At 40.8% G+C, this 10,602-nt stretch overlaps 1 protein-coding gene across 5 annotated transcripts in view; it reads left to right on the top strand.

Annotated features, from left to right (window-relative positions):
- RGS6 (regulator of G protein signaling 6) overlaps positions 1 to 10,602 on the top strand; it is a 444,196-nt gene that overhangs the window by 292,182 nt on the left and 141,412 nt on the right. The window lies entirely within an intron of this gene.

Genomic DNA, 10,602 nt, shown 5'->3' on the forward strand with positions numbered 1-10,602 from the left:
AGGCTTCCCCTGGCTCTAGAGGGCCCAGTTTGTCCCACCTCCACCTACATCCCTTTCCCTTGCAGCCCCTCATCTGGGCCTACTCACCTTAGAATCCAAGCCTCAGAGGCCACCCCTCCTCCCAGCCCTCCCACCCCTGTCTGGCTATTGCCAGTCCTTTAAGGTGGTCCTGTTCTCTGGATTTTCTGGCGAGAGTTAGCTCTTCTGATAGACTAATTTATCCTAGGGAGGACAAGGCTAATAGATTAAGTCAGCCCTTCTGGGCTGACTTAGTCGCCTTTTAAGGTACAAAATTTACTGCTAGGGGCAAGGCCTTGGTTCAAGAAGAACTTCACAAGCCGGGCAGTGGCAGATTCAGAATCTCTATACAGAAAGGACCAAGGGCTACAAGTCTTTGCTTGGAAGCTGCATTTGTAGAGCAAGCACACTTTACTCAGACTATAGTTTTATTTAAGTTGATATCTATTAGGGAAGAGGGACTAATTACTGCCCTGCCAACCTCTACCCTGCCATTTAACGCTTTCACAAGATCTAGGTCACTTGCTTTTATGCTCACTACAGTTTGTGGGTGTCCTCTTAAGTCTGGTACCAGGAGGGAACTTGGCATTCCTAAGTACAGCCTCAGCAGTGCAGGTAAGGGACCTATTACCTTCCTCATTCGGCACACTATGTTTCTGGTAATGCATCCTAACATCAAATTAGCTTTCATTTATTTCTTTACTTTTTTTGCTGCCATAGTATATTGTGAGTTTTCATTTGATTCAAATGCAAACTATTTTATATTTGGGATGCTCAATCATTTATCTCTCAAACTGTTTATGTGGTGTTCTGTGTATCTGCACCCTAAGTGTAGGAGTTTACACTTATTCTTTATTACAGATAGTTATAGAACAAACAAAACACCAGCTCTAATCACAATACTCCTCGCTTCTGATTCTGAGAAACAGTGTTTTCCTGACCCCCCTAGTTTTGAATCTCATCTATGAATCTGGTACGAGCCCTAATGGTAGACATAGTTTTGGCGTTTAGAAAGCTGGAGCTTTGAAGTATTGGCTTCTTGGGAAATAGACAATACACAAGATGTCACATTAGTCAATTTGGCATGTGCAACACTTTCTAATCTGAAAATTAGTCGGCGGGGTGGGGGGGTAGAAGGAGAAATTGGAGGAGGAGGAGGAGAGGAGAGTGGGGAGGGGTGGAGAGGGGAGAGGAAGGGAGTATAAAAGGAAATTATTTTCATTATGTATTGAACAGAAAGAGTTGGAAAAATTAATTTCTCTTTATCTGTAAAGTCAGAAAGAGTATATTAGTTTGCTAGGACTGCTATAATGAAGTATTGGAGACTGAGCGGCCTAAACAACACAAATTTAGTGTCTCAAAGTTCTGGAGTCTAGAAGTCTGGGATCAAGGTGTCAACAGGGCTGGTTCCTTCTGAGGTCTATGAGGGAAGGATCCATTCCAGGCCTCTCTTCTTCCTGTCTCTTCACATCATCTCCTGTTTACACATCTGTGTGTCCAAATAACCCTCTTTTATAAGGACACAGTCATATTGGGTTAGGGTCTATCCTAATGACCTCATTTTAACATGATCGCCTCTGTAGAGATGCTCCAAATTAGGCCACACTCTGAGACACTGAGGGTTAGGACTTCAATGTTTTAATTTGGGGAGGACACAATTCAACTCATAACAAGGGACTCACAATGAACTGTAATAAGAATATCACCAATGCAGCAGAGAGTTCCTACCGAGCAGGTAGAGCCACCTTGTATGAGTTACACCAGGGACAGTGGCCTTTCTAATGCAATTCAGCTCTGGGAATGGTTCCTATCCCCACTACTCACTCACCTTTTTAACAGCCCTCCCCAAGTATTTTAGGTCCTGTGACAACCTTTCTCCTTAGGCGGGAGAAAAACACACTCCCTTCCAAATTGTTGTGGTCAGGGTTTGAATTCCAGTAGTTTCTCACATTCGCATCTCTCCCCTCCACCTTCTGCTTCCCTGCAACTTCTTAACCCACAAGAAGAGGAAGGAGAAGGTTCTTTTCATGTAGATGAAAGGTACCAAGGGCTCTACACATAAGCTTTTTCTCTCTCTTTCCCCTTGATGCCTGTGCAGGGTAGACAGCAACATCTCCATTTAAACATGAGGTTAGGCTGGAGAGGTAGTTCGATGCCGAATAACAGAGGACCTTACATTTCAGAGTCAGAAACTTGGCATTTACTTTGTAGCAGTATGGAGGAGCCACAGCAGGTTTTTGAAGAGGAGATAATTTACATAAATTATTCCAAGCCCTAAAATTCACTCCAGTTGCCAGTTCAGTTGTTCAGCTTGGAGTAGGAGAGGGTGTTGAGGAAGAGACAGAAAGGAAGTGAGCCAGAAAAGGTGAGTGATTCCAGAGTTCAGGTGTCCTCAGGGTCGAAAGCGGGACAAGGTCTCACGTTCCTTGCTCCTTTCCAGGAATAAAATTGCGGTGATATTCCAGGACACTGAATGGACCCGTTTTTCTTTGGAAACAAGGATACGGACCTCTTCCCAACAGTAAGAGGACGGTGATTTACTTGTTAAACTAGAATATTACTGTAGAGACAATATGGAAGGCCTCATGTTCAAATCTGGGGCATTTTATGTTGCTGGCCTAGTTATTTGAGCTATGTTGCCACATGGTATGCCTTGTATAATTCTCCTTGGGTGATGGTCTAGGGTAAAGAATGTGGCAAGGTAAAATTTGAGATGGGGAATAAAAAAGGATATTTGCTTTTCTATGTGTAGAATGTGGTGTTGGGAGTTAATTAATGGACTGCTGTGACCCATTTAAGGAACCCTTGGAAGTAACTTCTGAGCCACCCATCTAATTGGTCCCAGGTAGACCAAAACCTGAAGCATTTAAAATGCCATGGAAGCAATTACTTCAGTTATAGACAGCTATTTCTCCTGTCATCATCCCTGACATCTCCCCCCAGGCAGACTACCACAATTCCTGGTTGACCAGTGGTTTGACTGAAGCTGTTCAGAAGGAACAGAGAGCAGTAGAGGCTAAGGAAATTCACCAGCTTGCTCCCCAGGAGGAGAAAATACTAATCTGTTTTGGAAACAATGCAGAATACTGATTTTCCAAACATTCCAAATAGAGGGGCCACTGTTTGTATTAACTTTCTATTACTGCTGTAACAAATTACCATAAGTTTAATGGCTAAATAAGGCATACATTTGGTGTCTTCCAGTTCTGGAGGTCAGAACTCTGAAATGGGTCTCCCCTGGCTAAAATCAAGGAGTTAGCGGAACTACATGCCATTGTGAAGGCTCTAGGGGACCATCTATTTCCTTGTGTTTTCTGGCTGCTAGAAGCCTTCCACATTCCTTAGCTTGTAGACCCTCCCTCCTTCTTCAAATCTAGCAAAGTCCCATCTCTCTGAACCTTTCTCTATGGTCACATCTCTCTCTGACTGCAACTGGGAAAAGCCTTCATCTTTCAAGGACTCATGTGATTAGACTGAATTCCACCTGGATAACCTAGGACAATGACCCCATCTCAAGGTCCTTAGCCTTAATCACAACTGCAAAGTCCCTTTGCCATGTAATAACATATTCACAGGTCTCAGCAATTAAGATATGGGAATCTTTTGTGGGGACTATTCTCCTGCTTTTCACACTGTGTATTAAACTTTCTAACATAGGACGTGGCCCCATCTTCTGAATATTCTTCCACTCAGCTAAAGCATTAGGCGAATGGAGGCCTCCCCAGGAAGTGCCCTGGCAACTGGTGTAGTGATCGTGGGAGCCAGTCCTGGAGCAAGATTACCTGGGTTTGCTACCAATAATTTCATTATTCAACGGACTTATTTGGCCTTGGACAGCTTACCTTTCCTGAGTATCAGTGTGATGATCTGTAAAGAGGGGATGGTTCCCAATAAGCAGCAGATGGAACATTCAAATTAGAGTAATTTAGGATTATAATAAAGAGGTTTTAGGTTCTCTGACGTTGCTCATTGCTCGAGTGTTTCCTTGGTCAGTATTCATTTTCCTCTTTTGCATCATACCTGGCTGTATGTACTTAGAGATTCCTTATTCTGTGACTTGCCCAAAGAAACTGCTCTGCTTATATTTCCAAGCAAACAATAAATTCTTATACCAGAGAGATGATCCCTTCTGAGGCCTGGCGATTCCAACCCAGCTCAGGGGAAGGTCATCCCCCTAAAGTATCACAAAGAAGCCATTTGTTCACTGACCTGGAATGTTATTTTTGCCTGCTTTTCTCTTCATTTAAGTGGGGACAAATGTTTTCCATAAAAGTAGTTTATGAAACACTACATATGGTAATATCATAACCATAAAAATAAGCTTCCAGGAGACAGAAAAAAATAATGCTGCTTCATCCCTCTACCCTGGCACTGCCCTGGGCATCGTCAGGCATGGTACTTTAGGGAACTGGCTCTTAGCTCAACTGGTACTTGGGAGCCTGTGGAGCAATTTCTTAAACATTGTTGCTAAAGTTTAGGGATTCTTGAGACTTCTGTTTATTTAACCCATTTCCAAAGCAGAATGATCTTAAAAATGTAAATACCGAATGTATAGATATCAACAAACCTAATACTAATATATTAAGCATTCCACTCAATGCTAAGATAAAGTTCTTTAAGAGTATAGCACTCATGTCACGTATTTATTTATTTGTTGATACAGTCATTCAATAAATATTTATTGAGCACCTATTATTACAATTAAATGTTGAGTAAAACAGTCTCATGAAAAATACCAGTACGGTGATAATTTATGCAGAGAAAAGATAGCAGGTCCTATAAGAGCTTATAACAGAATAAGCACTGAGGAACCATAGATACATTTTAAGCAACGGAATTAAATGAACATGTTTTTCCTTTGAGAATATCACACAGGCTGCAGTGTGGAGAACAGATCAGAGGAAGCAAGGCCTGCCTAACCATCTTTTATGAATGTTCTTTAATACACAGCCTTCGTGGTAGACAATGCTATTTGATTAAGCCAACTCCATTTCCATTCTCCTCTTACCATGCTTCCATGTGATAAAGAGGCTGGACAAGCCAAATACACTCTTCCCAGCTTCCTTTGCACTACATGTAGCCATGTGACCCTGTTCCAGCCAATGAGACTAGAGCAGAGATAAACTGACATCTTCTGGGAAAGAATATGCTTTTCTGGATAACAGGAACAAGTACAGCTGTACCAATATTCCTTGTTTCTTTGCACCTTTCTTCTTCTTTAAGGTAAAAGTGATGCCTGGAGTTAGGGCAGCTATCTGGCAACCACGAGGGAAAGGCCAAGATGGCGATTCACATAAAACTAAGTAACTGCAGTAAAGCCAGCAGCCACCCACATACAGATTCTCGTTACATGGGGAAAATAATCCTCCATGTTTGGAGGTTGGATTTTTCATTAACTTTCTATCAAAAGTATTCTAGATATGACAGTGATTCAAAAGTAAGTTTAACTAAAAAAAAAAAATTAACTAGCATTTCAATCTTTGTCACAGCTAGCACAAAGAATCTCAAATTCCCCTCCTTCCAATAAGTCACTGTCTTCTGAATGGCATGATGAGAAGGGACGGAGTATTTGATCGTTCCTCTTCCGAGGACCTTAGAAAGGGTATTCATTAGTGTTTCACCTTCTACCTTCTTTAGAACCCATACTTGGCTCTGCTGTCTCCAGCACATCCTTCACTGTGAGCCTAGATCCCTGAATATTTCTGTAATCCTTTAGTCCGTGATGAAGGGGAACAGATTCTGGCTTTTACTTACTTTTATAACCGTAGAAACTAAAACAGTGCCTGGTGTTCAATAAATGTCCACTAACCCAGTAAATGAAGCTGAATATATTTAAAAGTTGAGAATGGCAGTGTGCTGTGTTTTTAAAAATAAAATTGAGAAATGTCCTGATCTTATGGAATGCATATGGGACAGAGCATGCTCAGCGAAGCAAGCACATTTTGGATTAAGAAATATGATTATCATTTGCCAGCTCTTATTTCTGCCTCTGGGCTGATAAGGTGTGTCCAAAGAATCATTTTTCACTCATTCACAGACACTAAAACAGAAAGGGTCTTTAATGAAATGCAAGAGCTGAAGTGACAGTCATTAGGAGCTGGAAATAAGCAACTGATCTCAAAGTGAAGATGAAACGCTTTTCAGTACCTTCCTGCCTGAGGCATATTCTGCCATCTTTGCTAAAGTTGTGGTGGATTTTTTTTTTAAATAATGGCAACATAATTTGACTGTTCTTGAAGTTTTTTAATCTTCCACTGAGGAATAATTAGAGGGGCTAAATAGATTAGTTCATTGGATAATTAATTTAAACAAACAACACTAATATTGGCCATTTGTCATTTCTGTTAGGAGTGCCATCTGTGCAAGCAGAGATGAGCAAGCATGGGGCTGGTCAAAAAGGAACAGTGTCAGGGCCTCTTTGGATCATGTCTCAGTCTGGCTTCTGATGCCATTTGTCCAAAATGATTTCTCAGAACATCAAAACTCTCTGGTTCTGCCCAGCACCATTCCCCAACCTTGCACCTGTTAGCACAGGGAAGCATTCTGCATGGATCCACCTGGAAGATGGGCAATATAGAAAACGGGGACCCCCTAGGCCAGATTGCCTGTCCTACCCTTTCCTCGCAGACACAGTTTTGCATTTGTCAAGTCAGATGACGCTCTTGTCTCTATTGCTGTGGAGATGAGGGAAGTGAAGTCCTGAAAAGTTAAGTAACATGCCCAAGGTCAACACAGCAAGTCAATGACGCTGAGGCTGTCACTTCTCTCGGGCCTCAAACCAGTGTTCTTCCACTGTCCTGCTGTGGCTTCAGTTTGAAAAGAGAGGATTGCTTCTCCTCACTCTCTCTTACATCCCAGGGCTATTTCAGTGAATCATGTCTACCATCTCATAATAGCCCTCTTTTTAAAGAAACTCCACCCTATGGTGTAATTTTTCCTGCTGTTTAAAAGACTGTTTACCTGCGTGTCAGTGCTGAGTGTTGAGCTCCTTAGAGAAGAGCATCCCGGTTGCTGTGACCCATCCAGGCAGAACCAGCCGAGCTGGCCAAGTGGTTTCTCTGCTTCGCTTGGCTGTCAGATAAGGGTCACCTGCTAATTGATTGGCACAGTGAAACTTAGGTCCAACATGCTCCCTAATGACCCAGAACTTCATATTGAAGGATGTCAGGGAATCAATGTTGTTCTTCAGGAACAAAAGGTGTCCGAAGTTAGATGAAAATGAACAATCAAGAAAATATAAGAGTGCACCTTCCCATCTCCCTGCTCTCAACCCAGAAGATGTGCTCTATCAGGAAAAGATAAATCTAAACAAGCCCTTGGGACAAAGAGAGAGAACACTGAGCAAGACATCAGCAGTCACTGGGCCAAAATCAATCCTGAGATGGTTGATAATCTGATTATCTGGATCAATTTCCCTGTTTCCTCCTCTACCCCCTTAGGACTAAGCTAAACTTTCCCTTCAGTGTAAACAGTATTAAGTGCCCATATCTGAAAAGCATGTTGGCAGGCACTGGTTGAAGACAAAAAGATAAATCTCAGATTGGATAGACAGAGCTTGGGCATTGAAGACTTAGATAAGAATCCTGGTTTTGCCACTTACTAGCTATGTGTCCTTGGATAAATCACTTAACCTTTCTGAGCCTCAATTTCAACATCTTTATTAAATATCTTTTAAGAATGAGAAATAAATTCGATAATTTATTGAAAATACCTAGGACAGTATTGATCTAATGCAGATATTCTGAAAATGTTTATCATTATAATTTATATGAGCTCCTCAGAGCCCACTTTTGATTTTTTGGTAGGTCTGTGCTCTTAGCATTTCTCCAGAAACCATGACAAAAAGATTTCAGAGACAGTATTATTAGCTGATACTGCAGTGGACTGTGCTCCAGAATCAAACTCAGTTCTCACAAATTTGCCTGACACAACAATGGAATGGACTATGGAGTAGTATAAACCCTAAGAATTTTTAAGTAGATGATGTAGATGGAATTTCTGCATTCTTAAAAAGTTGCATTCTGGGACACCCTACCTCTAAGATTCATTGATATTTATTACCAAATGTTTATTGTGGCTTTAGCAATTTTTGATAAATGCAGTTTTTCAGAGCTCTGTTGTATCAGTTAGCTACAGCCATAATTTTGCTGCATAGCAAACCACCCCAAATTCAGTGGCATACAACAGTAAGCATTTATTCCTCACTCGTGAGTCTGTGGGTCAGCTGAGGTTTGACCAATAGAGCTATGGGTTGGGTCCCTTCTGCTCCAGTTGTCTCTCACCTTCCTTGGAACAACTATCTAATACAGGAGGGCAAAAGAAGAGGGTATTCCTAACCAGACAGGTACAATAAAACCCTCTGTTTCACATCATGTCAATAACATCCCATTAGCCAAGCAAGTCACATGACCAAGCCCAAAAGTCAAGGAGTGAGCCCACCATGAGCCCAGGGCCTAGATTTGGGCATATTTTAATACTGTGGAGGAGTCAAAGTTTGGGAACCAATGAAACATTCTTCCACACCTGTGATATTGTAAACTATTGCTGAAACATAACCCCTTTCAGTCAGATAAGGGGATTGTCCTTTTGATCCAGCTGATGAGTGATATACATTTTGGTACATTGTAGGCCAACATGAGAAGATAGGTCTTGTGTGATCATTATGTAGTTTACACAGATGTTGAATTATAATGTTATACACCCAAAAATGTATATAATAATAATAATAATAGTAATGACAATAATTATAAAGATTCAATGGTATGATGAAGCAACTAAACAGAGCAGAGGAGAAGAGAATAATGGAGACTTCCTCTGCACAGACAATCTTGAAATCCAGCTCGCATCAGAGAAAATTATTACCATCTAATGAGGTCAGGGGTCTAACTAAATTGAAATACTGGCTTCCCTCCAATTCCCCATGATTTTCAGGCCATTTCACAAAAAGCAACAATGTAACTTATATGTCTGGTTTCAAATAGCACACTAGATCAAAAGCATAGATTACTTCGAAAATATGTCCATTTTTCTAGGAATAACTCTCCTTGACTATCGGTAATATTGAAACTACTCTGAATCATTGGGTTGAGTTTAGAGGACAAGAAGGCAGAGCATTAGCTAAGACTATTAGCATGAATGTAGATGAAAATCCTTCCTTTCCGTCCTTTAACGGAATGAAGATCTTCAGAGAATGACCCCTTTTTCTAGCATAATATATTCATCCACTGCCTAAGGGGTCAGGAGCTTAAGATTCTTTCTCACTATTAGTACTTCTCAAGGAAACCCAGAAACATCTAGGGGAGGATAGTCTCACTACTTGGCTGGTTTTCTGGGAATCTTATTAGGTGGCTAGGGATTAGTAGCCTGAGCTCAAGGGTCTACAGCTGGGTAAAAACTCGTATCCACAATTGCATAGCTGTGTGACCTTAGGCAGGTGGTTTAATCTCTGTTATGGTCATTGATGCTACTCACACATAATCAGTTCCCCTCACCTCCTGGCACCCAGAAGACTGGACCCCTTTGTGGTTGGGTGGTGCCATGTAACTAGTTCTGGTCAAAGAATTTTGAGCAACTGTGTTCTATGTAACTTCTGGGCTATAACATTTAATAACCAGTGCAAGATTCTCCAAAATTTTCTCTTGCCCCTCTAGCACAACAACCAGCAATATTCAAGATGGTAGCTGCTTCATCAGCCTGGGTCTCAGAGTAACTATCTTGGGCAGAGTCCCCCTGGTGACCTGGGATAGACTTGTAGCATAAGAGAGAAATAAACTTGGTTTTATTAAGCCATAGTGATTTTGAGGGTTATTTGTTACCACAACTTAACCTAGTCTACCCTCATTGATATACCTCACTAAATCTTAGTTTCTTTATCTGAAAATAAGGATAACAATAGTGGAATCTAGCTTCTAAAGTAATAATGGGGATTACATAGGATAATATATATATACAATACTTAGCATAGTACCTAAAACATAATAAATTCTTAATATATTACCTATTGTAACTTAATTACTTATTATTATTATGAAGTTATGCCATATCTTAACTTCATCTCTAGCAAGTTACCAGTTTCTTTCAAACAAGTTGTTAGTCATATAACTTTGAGAAACTCACTTACCCTCAAATTATATTACTAGTATATTAGATTAGGTGAGCTACAGTTTTAAATTTTTAGAATGAAAATGATTCAAATTTATTATGGAAGCACTCAGAGAACCCATTCTGGTGTTTCAAAGATTTCTATTGCTTAGGGGAACAAAATGCCTGAGAAAACGAAACGTTATCTTCTCCCCTTTTTCAGTTTCCCCCACCCCCCCCACCCCACCCACTTCCCAAACAAAAAGGCCTATGTCCTTGTTACAAATTCTTCTGTATCCTATTCTGAAGATTTCTGCCCAGGAAATTACCTCTGGCTTGTAAATTCTTAGCCACAAATAGGTTTCCCAACTTAGGCACCTACATCCTTGGTAGTCCACCTCCTTTCTGTTCCGTTTTCTCTATAAGTACATAGTATCTTATTTCATCAATAAGATTTCACCTGGCTCTAGGTCACAGCCCACCATAATCTTTCTCCTGATAGTA

This window comes from Pteropus alecto, unplaced genomic scaffold (genome assembly GCF_000325575.1).
Source record: "Pteropus alecto unplaced genomic scaffold, ASM32557v1 scaffold8, whole genome shotgun sequence".
Lineage (NCBI taxonomy): Eukaryota > Metazoa > Chordata > Mammalia > Chiroptera > Pteropodidae > Pteropus > Pteropus alecto.